General features: G+C 38.6%; 1 protein-coding gene across 1 annotated transcript in view; it reads left to right on the top strand.

Moving 5' to 3' along the window:
- Window positions 1-13997, top strand: part of Dcc (DCC netrin 1 receptor) — a 1066901-nt gene that overhangs the window by 984898 nt on the left and 68006 nt on the right. The gene's annotated exons all lie outside the window — the stretch shown is intronic.

Below are 13997 nucleotides of genomic sequence, written 5' to 3'. Positions count from 1 at the left end.
CTATTTTCTATCATAGACTATGATAATCTAATGCATCCATTTCCCCCAAAGAGACCAGATGCTACTTGAGCAAAGTTTCAGTGCCTCCTTCCTCTGGCTAGTGACAGAATCAGGAATATATTTTCACTTGCTGACTCCTCTTTTCAAGTTGTCTGCCATATCTTCCTCTACTACTAATGCCTTTTACCTGAGCATAAACATTTTCTTGCATTCAAATTTTATCTTAGTTCACTTCTGTTGCTATAACAAAACACTTTGGATTAGATACTTTATTTAAAAAAAATAGGAATTTATTGCTCATGGTTCTGAAGGCTAAAAAGTACAAAGTCAAAGTGCAAGCAAGCTGAGAATCTGATGAAGGCTCATTCTCTGCTTCACAGATGGTGACTTCTACCTGTGTTCTTCCCTCGTGGAAGGAGCAATGAAACTCTCCCAGGTCTCTCTTCTAAGGGCACTAATGCCATTCATAAAGGCTCTGCCCATATGATCTAGTTATCTCCCAAATGCCCTCCCACCATTCATAAAGGCTCTGCTCATATGATCAAGTTATCTCCCAAATGCCCTCCCACTAAATGTCCCCATAAAGAGGTTTGATTTCAATATAGGACTCGGGGTCTGAGGATGGTCACAAACATTCCGACCATAGCAAGTTTCCTGAATATACATTCCAGTCTAGCCTCTCTAATGTTATATTCAGTTTGTTCTGTCTAGGATGTTTTCAGCTTCTTATTGTTCACTGGTCCTCCTTCCTCATCTAAGTAACACTCTTTACAGCTAATCCCTGGCTCTGGTAGTTCCTGATATGCACAGTATGGGAGTTTAGATCCGGAAGATGAGAGGAGGGATGTGTGAAGACTAAAAGCAGACCAATGGCATGCTCCATAAAGTGGGTTTGGGTATTGGTACTTTCATCCTCCAAACTCTACAAGTTTCATTAACTCGCTCTTCTGTGTCGCGACCCCTCGCCAGCAAGGGAAAACACGACACAGGATTCTTCTTTCAGCAGTTTATTCAGGCCTTGATTCAAGTATCATCTTCTAGCGACCCCCCGCCGAGCGCCCAAGCACAGCCTAATAAAGCCTCCCACATACCAATCCCAAGCTGCCACGTGGATCTTTCTCATAGGGTGGTAAGGGATTGCGCGCCAATTCTCCATAAAAGGAGTTGTTTATCACAGGCCACAGTGGAAGCCAGCGCCATCTTCTAATGGCGGCCACGGTCTATAGGAACGGCTCACCACAGTTCCCCCTTCTGTTTTATAAAACAATGCAGGCGAAAGTAGAGGTCCTATCCCACTGTGCAGAAGTGGCTGCAATGTATGGTTCAGTCCTAAGGAGGGCCCTTCCCTAGACCTGGTCCCATATCAGCCGACGCCTTTTTTCGTAGGGCGGGGCGTGGACGTCAAACCCGCATGCAATAGGACATGCTTTCCTTGAGGTCCGTTGAGGGATCACTCAAGTGCAGTGCCTTGCCTCGCATCCTGCATCGTGATGACGGTGAGAAGTAGGATAATACAGGTAGCCTGGTAATAATGACAAAATTTAAGTTGGCAACACAATCCCTAAGCCCCAGAGGAAGGTAAAGAGTCTGTAGCCGAGAAGAAAGACCAGTCCTGAAACCCATCTGCGTGCAATGGTAACAAGACCTGCAGAGTGCAAGGGCTATTCAGCACTGAGAAAGCATAGGAAAGAGGGCACGCCAATCCCAGTGCAATGTGAAATTAACTTGGGGTGCAACGGCCATGCCCAAAAATCACTGTTTAAGATGTGCAAGCCAGATTTGTGGAGAAATGCCATTTTCTAAGGCCGCAAGAGCCTGTACAATCATAGCCTTCTCTTGCGCATGGCGAGCTTTAAGGCGACAGAGAAGCCACAAACAAAGTACAACACCGAAGCAACACATTGCCCCAAAAATGCCCATTCCCACCCATTCCTTAAAAAAGGAAAAGGCAGAGGACAACCAACTGGTGAATTGACCCAAAGTCACTGATTCGACACGGGTACTATTCAAAACAGCAATCTGAGTTAGTTGAGACTGGATCAAGTTTTCTGCTTCTAAGGACCAGGTTCCGGATAGATATTCCCCGATGATGCGGGAGGCATTTCTGGAATCATTAAATCTGACAGAGGTTATACATAAATGCGCACGTTGATCAATACAACCCAAATGTACTAGGTCAGACAATTCCTCAACTTGAGCTTGAAGCAGATCTATCCTTTGATTAGCAGCCAAAATCCCAGATAAAATGTGTTGATTAATTTTACTTTGGGATTCAAGTATGGTGGATGTTTGTTGAATAACCGGATTAATAGTGGCAGCAGTTTATACTTGGCTGGCCATGGCTACTCCAGCTGTAACTGCTGCAGCAGCAGATACCGCCACAGCTGTCACTATAGCTGCCGTAATTCCAAAATCTCTACGGGCTCTAATCAGTTCAACAATAGGAAAAGATTCTGGATCTGCAGTAACCGGGATCGGGACAAAGGTTGGAATTTTCATAATCACTGCCATAGTCCAGGAGCCATTCCAACACTCAGACAAGTAGCAAGTAACATTAGAACAATTAAGCATCCCCTGTAATGTAACATTAGCCAAAAGAAACAGGAACGGAGATTGGAGACAGACTGCTGCGGAGGGTAATGTAGCATTAGATAATTGTGAATTATTTGCAAAAATTTTAAGCCTCCTACCTCGCTCCGAGTTTTGGGTACTACCAGAAACATTAAACAGCCAACTTTGGATTCCTCGTAATTGAGCCAAAGCGGAGATATCAGCTGTGGCCCCCTTCTATTTTAAATAACAAGTTGTTTAATCAAGGGCATTGCTCTATCAGGGTCACCAAAGATTTTTCCTGCGGCGTCCACCATCCTGGCAACAAAGTCTGAGAAAGGTTCTGTGGGGCCTTGTATAATTTTTGTCAGATTGCCAGACACTTCTCCTCTATTAGGGAGTGATTTCCATGCAGGGATACAAATGTTATTTATCTGTTCATATACTTCAGGGGGGTATCCTGTTTGTTGATTAGCAAACCTGCCTTGTCCCAAAAGCATATCCTTATTCCAGGCAGGGCGCCCCGCTGCGTGATTATGGGCAGCTTGCTCTACTGCACCCTCTAGCACAAATGCTCTCCAATCCAAATATTTACCTGGGGAAACACAAGCGCGGACCAGACTAGCACAATCTGAAGGAGTCATACAAAATCTAGTAAGTCCCTCCACCTGAGTGAGAGTGAAAGTGGCATCTATGCCATAAGTGCGGACAGATTCTGCCAAGGTTTTAACTATCTTAAAGTCTAAAGGCTCATGATATCTTCCCCTGTTATTGTCCTGAAATACGGGGTATGCAAGTCCCATATTTGTATTAACTGTCCTCCAAACTTGCACATGAAAAGATCTCCCGGAACCTTGGCTCCCCCCCACATACGGGGGTGGGGCAACCGGCACCATATCTTCTTCTAAATTTTCAACCTCCTCCTCCTCAGAATTTTGTTGACCAATATTAGATCCCTCCCCCTTCTTACAGTAGGCATGCACGCCTTGTGTCTCCTTTTTCTTTGTTTTCATTTTTATCTTATGTAGTTGTTGTAACAATATATCAAGATCCTCAGAACTCTCTGAGTCGCTTGTGTTCTCAGGCATTCTGAATTCGGTCAAGTCTGGATAGAGCCTTCTCCTATTTTTATTTTCAAGCTCTTTTGCCTTCTCACTACTCTTACTCTTAATACTCTCTGCCACTTCACTACATGATCCTTCAGATTTTTCCTCATGCAGTTGTTCAAGAATAGCTTGACCCTCACTCACAGCTTCCTGGCATTGACCATCTGTTATACATCCTCTAACTAACTTCCAAAGTGGTATAACACCACCCTCTAAGGTGCCTTGCTCACGAGCGAAATCTAGATCTTTCCCTAATTTGTCCCAGCTAGGAATCGTAAGACTTCCTGAAAAGGCAAACCAAGGAGCTGCTATGTCAACTTCTTTCAAAAACATCTGCAAAGTGCTCTGCTTTACCTTAAGTCCTTTTGAACATAGCAACCCATCTAGGGCCAACAAAATTGGGCTTGAAGAAGTAGCGCCCATAATGTTTTTAGAGCTATAAAGAAAATGAAAGTACAAAAATCCCCGCTCTCTTCCTTTTACAGGGGAGCGTTCCGTTCTATGAATTCCCCGCTCTCTTCCTTTTACAGGGGAGCGTCCCTTTTCCCGGTCTCTCTTTCTTTACCGAGGAGCGTCCCGCTATTAGCTTGCGGATTCCCACTTTACCTGGGAACTTACCACCCTGACTGCTGAAAGTTCTGGATCCTGGGTTCGAGGAATATAATTCCCCGTCCGGGCCACCAATTGTCACGACCCCTCGCCAGCAAGGGAAAACACGACACAGGATTCTTCTTTCAGCAGTTTATTCAGGCCTTGATTCAAGTATCATCTTCTAGCGACCCCCCGCAGAGCGCCCAAGCACAGCCTAATAAAGCCTCCCGCATACCAATCCCAAGCTGCCACGTGGATCTTTCTCATAGGGTGGTAAGGGATTGCGCGCCAATTCTCCATAAAAGGAGTTGTTTATCACAGGCCACAGTGGAAGCCAGCACCATCTTCTAATGGCGGCCACGGTCTATAGGAATGGCTCACCACACTTCTGCCTCAGTTTTTAATCTTCAGTTTGAACAATATGCCAAATGCATTTCATGCATTTAAGCAGGCAGGCAGTAAATGCTACTAAGCCCTCGTGGAATGCAGAGCACTTGCAATGAGCTGTGGGTGCAAACTGAAAGACCACTGCATGAGCAATAAGCCAAGAGGCTGAATTAGCTGGGTAAACAAGGCAGAGGAACACTCAGAAGATGAAAGATGGTGAGGAAAATCCCAGAGATGGACAGGAGGGCAAAAGAAAGAAGTTGTTGAAATTGTGTAGGGAAGCATAATTGCAGTATTGGATATCTTGAGATAGATTGTAGGTTTGGAGTCCCTGTGGGAATTTAACATTGTGCCCTTTGGAATCACCCAACAGTGTCAGTTGTGAGATTCTGTTTCTACAGGGAGTTTTAAATTGAAATTAATTTTCAGTTCAGGGCACAACCATTTATACTAGCACAGGATAGTACCTTTTGATGGGACAAGGTACTAGGAAATTAAAGAGAGAATCAGCATGGATAACGGAGAAAGAACCATTGTCCCCTCAAGCTTTCAACCATCACTCAGCAGGGGTCACAAGTGTTAAAGGTAGAACAACAAGGACCACTGGCCCAGAATGATGTGCTCTGTTGAACTGCATGTCTAATAGACTCAACGGAATTATCAGATTTATTAACTACAAAGATAAGGAGGCCCTGTAAAATCTGAATTATGTTAAGGGTCTATGAATCAGAGATAAAAGCTTTGTAAGGGATTCCCATCTCATGTACATATGCATCTGAAAGTATGTTTGCATTAGCAATGGAACATGATTCGAACCTAGCTGGACCCCAGTATTCTTACTTGCCAAATCTATCATTTCCAATTTTGGGTCAAGTTTAACGGCTTGATGTTGATTATTTGAACTCACCCTTCAAAATAAAATGAACTCTGGTTAAAAGAAAGCCCAGCCTAAATTTGAGGTGAGCATGTATATCAACAGAACTTTTCTTTTCAAAAGATTCAGACCTCAGATGACAGTAATGGAAAGAAATGCATGTCACTGTGTTCATTTTTTTACCATTTAATTTATGATTCCTAATGAGAATGTAATCATAATTAAATTTGACCTGATAAACATTATCTCACAGGACAAAGTCATGAAGACAAAATAGACTAGTGACAGTCAGTGGCTTTGGGCCAGTTGATATAAATTATTCATATTATCCCTCCCCAATTTTCTGCATCACTTAATGGTATTTTAGGGATTTCATGTTATATGCATGGGATACATAAAGCACCTGAAATACTTCTAGAATACCTGCAGGAATAACAAATTAGCTGATTACAGTGAATTTATAACCTCAAGACACATGGGTGGTGGAAGGCAAACTTAATCTGTTTCCTATACTATTATGCAAGCAGATAAATTATGGTAAATATGTAATTTGCCTTTAGCCCTGGCTATTACAAGCAAATCAGCAACAGCCTCTGAAAACCCAGCTTCCTAATTAACATTCTGCTAATGTCTTCAGATTTCAGAAGTGGGTATGTTTCCCAATTAGATGTGCAAGTGAGGCCCCTGAATGACAAAACTCCAATCTCAATTCACTGTTAAAAGTAGCCTGCATCAACGAAAACCAGTAGTCAATGAAATTTCATACATCTCCCTAGAGTGGCAGAATTATAGAGGTTTCCTGGCTCTTCCTACACTTGCAGAGTTCATCTTTCAAAGCATTGTAATAGAATAATGGCTTATTATGAGGATACTCCAGCCAGTCGCAAATAAGCTTAGACCTTGCTAATCATTTACTTTATTTTCCAGCATGCCACTCTTTTAAAAATGCCCTTTTAGAATTCAAATAAAGGAAAACAAAGCTATAGTTCATGTTTACTCTTACAGTTGGAAGCCCTTAATTAAATTGTAGAAACTGAAGAGGCTTCCTAAATTATTTTCTGATGGCAGGTAGAATCAAAGCTAATATGTGGTGATACGCTCGTATTTTGCTTGTGATGCTTTCCATTTTAAATCATGGCCCACATTCTTAAAAATCTTCAAATTCTGAAAATATATTTTGTGAGTTTATATTTGTATGAATGACCACAACTACGACAATTACTTAAACTTAATCCTGTATTTCTCCTTGGAAACACCAGTTTCCTTATACTGGTTGTTCTGCCTGTAATTTACAAAATCGGTTTAGTCAGTTGCATTAAAAGATCTATTAGCCTTACAAAAATTATTACTTTATTAGCCTCAACCTTTGGAAAAAACAAGTTAAACTTGACACCTTTTAATGTTTGGCACCTCACTATTAACCAAAAAGTCAACATTACTACTTAATATTTAAAATACTTGGAATTGTATTAGATGTTCCTTAAAATGTGACATACACTCTTTTGGAGTGAATGTCAGAGAAAAGGCCATGGTTTGTCCTCAATTTTTGAAACATTGGTGTTGTTTTTTTTTTAATTTCCTCTCAGAATTCAATAAATTTTAGCCAAACAAGATAATGTATACTTGAAGTTCCTTTGAAATGACTGTTCTGAGATTGCTTATACTCAGTAGCCATCTTAATGCCAAAACAAGGGTCCAGAAGTCATGTTTTATAGCTTTCCCCCAGATGGAAAGATAACTAAAAGCCCCTGCATGTCTAGGACCCAGGATGGTGACTAGCAGAGGCTATGCTGACCTCTCACCCACACATAACTGTCCCACAGGACCTTAAAGGATCCAGCCTAAACTCAGACCCCAGAGCTCACCTTTCCAGGCATTCGGGCTGTGTGACCAGAAAGATCACTGAAACTTTTTGGATTTCAGTTTTCCATCTGAACATAGACAGTTTTAAACAAGAGAAGAACTTCTTAATCTCAGCACTACCAACATTGAGAATTGGATGATCCTTTGTTACGGAGGCTGCCCTATCGCTAGAACATTTAGCAGCACTCCTGGCCTCTATTCCCTGAGTGCCAGTACTGTCTTCCTTCTCCTGAATTTTAATAACCCAAATGTCTCTAGATGCTGCCATGTTTCCCCTGATTAGGGATGAATGTTGCAGGTGAAATCTTCCCAGTTGAAAACCTTGGAGCCAGATCACTGTTACCTAAGGAGTGTTTAAGGGATATGAGTCCCATGAGAAGCTCTGGAAAGAATAAAATGTAGCATTGACGCTTAAGCATTGGAGAAAATGTTTTGGTCCTATACTTATGTTTTATTGGGGTCTTCCCTTTTGCTTGAACACTAGAGATCTTAGTTCTGAGAGAGCTTTTCTGCTTATCCTTATATTGTTGACTTTGGTGATCTCATACATTTCCAAGACTTCAAATTTCATCCAGATTCCCCAATTCATTTCTCTAATGCAGCCCTTCCAACTGCCTGCTGAGCTCTTATCATCCACTCCAGTGTATTCAAGACTGGGCATGGGCTCTTCCTCCCTGAGCCTTCCCTTCCCATCACCACATCTCAGATGTGAGGACTATTGCCTAAGCCCAAGCCTGCCTCTGCCTTTCTCTCCTCCCCCATATAAAACCAGCATTTTGCTCCTCTGCTTTCAGACTGCATTGTGTAAGTGTCCACAGTTGCCACATCTCTGTTCAAACCCGCATCTTCATCCAGAGATCTTTAACATCCTCTTGGCGTGTCACTGCTTCCACCAACCTCCCTTCCCATGGCAGCCAGAGAGGTCTTCCTAAAACAAATCAAGAAAACCCTTAAATGGTCTGTGATTGCATTTCAGGTAACTGAATGAGCTCTGTATGACAGAGTCCTGTTTCTCTTTCCAACCTCATCATATGCCATTCTCTCTTCCGTGCCCAACATTCTAGATCCATAGCCCACCTCCAGTTCCCTTGTAAAAGAACAAAATCTACCTCCTAGCATTCTTCATGATTCAGCCTGTAACTTCCTGAATGAGCCCTTTCAAAGTGGTCATCACCAACCACTTGTTCTCATGTTATATCAATGTGAACTCTAATACTTTTCTTTTAATATCACTTTATTATAATTGTAATTTTATAATTATTTGCCTGAGAATTTGTTTAATATCAATCTTTTCAAGTAAATCGTAAATTCTGTGATGTTAGCCATCAGGCCTCTCTTGATCAAAGCATAGCATCCTCAAGATCTAACTGGATCTTTAGGAAATGTTTATATTCTTGAGACAAGAAATATTATTTTTTCAACTTAATTGACCATAGTTTTTTGTTTGTTTTTGTTTTTGTTTTATTCTTTCCCCATAGCACTGATGGATATCTCATTTTAGGAAATACTATTCTAGATTATCTGTGAGTCTGTTTCAGCTGGTTGCCTATAGTACCCAATTATAAGGGGAAAGGGGAAATGTTTTTTAAATTATCAAGGCTGAATGAATTTCCATTCAATTCAAAGACCAGCGAAATTATGAAGACATATGTTGAGCTCAAAGTATTCCAACAGTAACAAAAACTATTGTTGTAGGAAAAGTGTGTGGTGTCTAACTAGAAAGTTCCATTGTCTGTCTTTCCTCAGAACTGGGATTATCATTCCTGTGTTCATACTGTTCACCTGGCTATTGGTGTTGTGCAACTAGTAGGGCATGGCTATTGTGACCAAGGGTTCAGCCTCAAAAGAGGAGCCAAGGCTTCCAGATTCAATACCTTGTTCCTTTTCTATATAATCAAGCATTCAGTACTCTGTTTCCCACAACATTTATGAGGGGAAAATATAATGAACATATAAAGTATTTTTGAAAGCCTACAACATCATAGAAAAACTGAAGGGATTATTTCACTAAGCCATTTTTTAAAAATCTTTACTAGTACTTGAGACCCATCACATTATTTAAGTGTCTATTTTTGCTTTTATTAAATTTAGTAGAAAAAAAAAGATGAAACATTTTATTGTGACAAAACATCATCAAATTAAAAAATGAATGTAATGCCCTTGGGACTGTAAAAAAAATTGTGATTCTCACTGATTTTCATGGAGTTCATATAAGCCTTGATTATTGAGACACTGGATACCCATATTAGTGTGCTAATGCCAGGAAGAGATACTATATTAAAAACTATATTTTTTCTTTAAATTGGAGAAATAATATAGGTTGAAGTACATTAAGCCACATCATAATGTCTGTTGAGGGCCAACTTGGTGCCAGGCTTGGGTCAGTTTATCCACACTCTCATATAGCATAATCAGAGCAGCCTGGAGAGTTTTTGCACGAGTTTTCCATGCAGCTTCTCTGCTGATGCCTGAAAGATAGCTGCAGTAGTATTGTCTCCCATAGCTCCTTATGGCACTAGTCTAGGTTTGTGAGCTCTGAATTTCCTTTTAATTTGGATCTGCATTTTGGAGATGGTGAGATATATAGTCATTCCTTATTCTTTGCAAGTTCTGTATTTGCGAGCTCACTTACATGTTAATATTTGCTTGTAACCTGCAAATCAATACTCACAGTGCTTTCATAGTCCTTTATGGACCTGTACAAAGTAACAGAACATTTGAGTTGCCCAAGGCGCATGTACCCAGCTGAGGTGGAGCAAGGCATCTCTACCTGTTGCTTCATCTCCAAAGTAAACAAGTTCCTTTTTAATGGCATATTTAGTGCCAAGTTTTGTTTTTTTTTTTTTCTTTTGGTACCTTTTGTTGGTGATTTTACTTCCTACAATGACCTGCGAACATAAATACTGTAGTGCTTTCTACTCTTTGTAAGCACAGCGTGTTCTGCCTTACAGAGAAAATATGTGTTAAGCTCTCTGTTCAGGCATGAGTTATACTGCTCTTTGGCTGTGAATTCAAGGTTATTGACTCCACATTATACATTAAATAAGGTGTCTTTAAATAAAACACACATCATATAAGGTTAAATATTGATTCACTAATAAAAATGTTGTGTGCAGAGGCTCACAGGAACCCAACTCTGTTTTTATCTATTGAAGCCACAGCTTGGAATTCACATCACAGCACTGTGTTTGTGACAACTTGACAGAACAAAACCACTGCTTCTAAAGACACCATTGCACTTAACTTTCTTAACCTCTGATTGATGTCACATATTCTGAGCATTCAGCCTTGATTTGAGATTGGGAAATTAATGAAAGACCTTGAATACTAACCTTAAAATTGATGGAAACTTCTATTGAAAATCTTAAAGGCCTAGAACCAGAGCTAGGTAGTAGGAGTTCTCATACTCCCTAAATCACCAAGGCAAATAGCAGTATAATATCACTGGTGCTCTGCAGGATTCAGACATTATTTTCTGACTTACAAATGATCTTCTTGGGTAGAAAGACATTTGAATAATTCTAAATAAGCAGGTTTCTTTTAAATGTTCATAAGGCACACCATTAAGTATGATCTAAACTAAATTTGGTAAATGTTAAACTTAAGTCATGCTAATATAAACCATGAGGTCCTGAACTATCTACCTTGAAAGCCCTCACATAAAAGGTTAATTTATTCTAATCAATTAATTTATTAAGTACAGAAAAAGCATATTAAGATATTACTATAAAATGACTTTTCAAATAATAAGTCAGTCTATGATACAGAACGTTCTGACCTTTCAATACTTGCCCCATTCCTTTGAAGTAAATATAAAAATTACTTCAAGGAAATCTTAATTCTTTCATTTATAATCAGAATATGCTAAGTAGGTGAGGTTCAAGTTATATCAGATATGCCTATTATTTTTCCAATAGTAATGAATCTATAATTATTTAAGATTAAGTAATTGTCTTTTCAGTTTCACTTAACTATCTTGTCAAAAGATATTGTTTCAATTTTTTTATTACTCATGTTTTATTGGTTCTTTTTAGTTATACACAATAATAGGATTCATACTGATAATGGAGGACACATAGGTTGTCTCCATAGCTTGGCTGTTATGAATTGTGCAGCTTTAAACATTGATGTGGCTGCGTCACTGTAGTATGCTGATTTTAAATCCTTTGTGTATATATTGGGGAGTAGGATACCTGGATCATATTGTTGTTCCAATCCTAGGATTTTAAGGAACTTCCATACTGCTATCCAGAGTGGTTGCACTAATTGCAGTCCCACCAACAACATCTGAGTGAACCTTTTTCCCCACATCCTTGCCAACGTTTATTGTTACTTGTATTCTTGATAGCTGCCATTCTGACTGGAGTGAGATGAAATCTCAAGGTAGTTTTAATTTGCATTTCTCTAATTGCTAGAGATGTTGAATATATCTTTATATATATTTGTTTACCATTTATATTTCTTCTTTTGAAAAGTGGCTGTTTAGTTCTTTGTCTATTCATTGATTGGGTTATTTGGGGAGTTTCTTTTGTATGTTTTTTGAGATCTTTGTATATCCTGTATATTAATGTTCTATCTGAGGAGCAGATGGCAAAGATTTTCTCCCACTCTGTTGACTCATTATTCATACTCATGATTGTTTCTTGTGTGGTGAAGAAGCTTATTAATTTGATGCCATCCCACTTAATGATCATTGGCTTTACTTTTTAAGCTCTAAGAGTCTTTTTAAGGAACTCAGTTCCTGAGCCAACATGTTGGAGTGTTGGTTCTACATTTTCTTCTCAAAATTCAGGGTTTCTGGTCTATTCCTAGGTCTTCGATCCACTTCAAGGTGGCTTTTGTGCAAGGTGAGAATAGTGGTTAAATTCCATTCTACTACATGTGGACTTCAAAGTTTCCAAGCACCATTTGTTAAAAAGACTATCTTTTCACCAATGTATGTTTATGGTGCCTTTGTCTTGTAGGAGATAACTGTATTTGTGAGGATTTGTCTCTGTGTTTTTTATTCTTTTCCACTGGTCTTCATGTCTGCTTTTGTGCCAGTACTATGCTGTTTTTGTTACAGTAGATTTTAGTATAATATGAATTCTGGTATTGTGATGCTTTCTGCTTTTCCTTTCTTGCTAAGGATTGCTTTAGCTATTCTGGGTCTCTTATTTTTCCAAATGAATTTCATAACTGCTTTTCCTATTTCTATGAAAAATGCCATTGGAATTTTAATAGGACTTACACTAAATCTATATAGTGCTTTTGGTATTATGGCCATTTTGACAATATTGATTTTGTCTATCCAAGAACATTGAAGGTCTTTCCATAACCTAAGGTTTTCTTAAATTACTTCCTTCAGTGTTCTATAGTTTTCATTGTGGAGGTCCTGCACTTCTTTTGTTAGATGGATTCCCAAAGTGTTGTGTTTTTTGTTTTTTTTTTTTTTTTTTTTTTGAAGCTATTATAAATAGGATAGTTTTTCTAATTTATTTTCAGCCGATTTATTATTGGAATAGGAAAACAATTGATTTATGAGTATTGAACTTGTATCCTACTACTTTGCTGAATTCATTTACAAGCTCTAGAAGTTTTCTGGTGGACTGTTTTGGATCTTCTAAATATAAGATCATGTTGTCAGCCATCAGATAATTTGAGTTTTTCTTTTCCTATTTGTGTTCCTTTAATTTTCTTTTTTTTCCCTGATTGCTTTGGCTAGAGTTTCAATGACTGTGTTGAATGGAATGTGAAAGTTGGCATCCTTGAATCCTATATTGAAGATTATTCCTAAAAAAAATCTATTGTTTGGAAGTTCACAGCAGAAGTATCCCAAGTGCTATGGTAGATTTAGGCAAGCTTTTTATTTAATGTTGAATGATGATATTGTGAGAACTTACTAAGACATTGTGACAGTTACTTTGCATGGATTTTCTCTAATTCTGACAGTAAGTATACACAATATCTATTATTATTCCCATTTTACAGAGGAGGGCACTAAGGTTCAAAATGACTAAATATTTTGCCCAGAGGGTATAGAAAGCTAACATAGGTTGTTAGAGAAAAATTTAAACCAAATTCTAAGAAAACATTCAAATGCATTGCATTTTGGTATATTATAAATTAATTTACAAGTATAAATGCAAGTTAATATCAACATTTTTAAAATTTATAACTTTTAGTGACAAACATTACCTAGAATATTTTTAATTGACCATTGAGTGAGGTTTTTTTGTGATTTAAAGAATCATTAGCCATCTTGGTGAGGTAAGCAACTTATCAAAAATGCCATATTATTCTATTATTTTCTGCCTAAATATTTCCTACAGTGAAATACTGTTGCAGCACAAGAGCACATTTATATAAAGAGTCTATGCCCCTTTTTGAACCCAATGGTGGCTTTTGAGTGGGATTCATGCACTCTTGACAAGTTGAAAACTCAGTGTGCTTTCTGGATAACATATTAAGATAAATAGAATAAATTCTAAGTGGTTGGTATAAAAATATTTTCTTTTATGCCATAATATTAATAATCTTTTATCATAAATCACAGACTCTGGTTTTTATCATTTTGAAATTTTTGTAGTACAAATAGCATCTTTCTTCTCTTTTCTCTTTGTTCTTAATATGAGCTTAATTTTTAT

This window comes from Marmota flaviventris, chromosome 16 (genome assembly GCF_047511675.1).
Source record: "Marmota flaviventris isolate mMarFla1 chromosome 16, mMarFla1.hap1, whole genome shotgun sequence".
In the NCBI taxonomy this organism is placed as follows: Eukaryota; Metazoa; Chordata; class Mammalia; order Rodentia; family Sciuridae; genus Marmota; species Marmota flaviventris.
The sequence above is the reverse complement of the archived record's forward strand: the minus strand, read 5'-3'. Positions and strand labels throughout refer to the sequence as shown.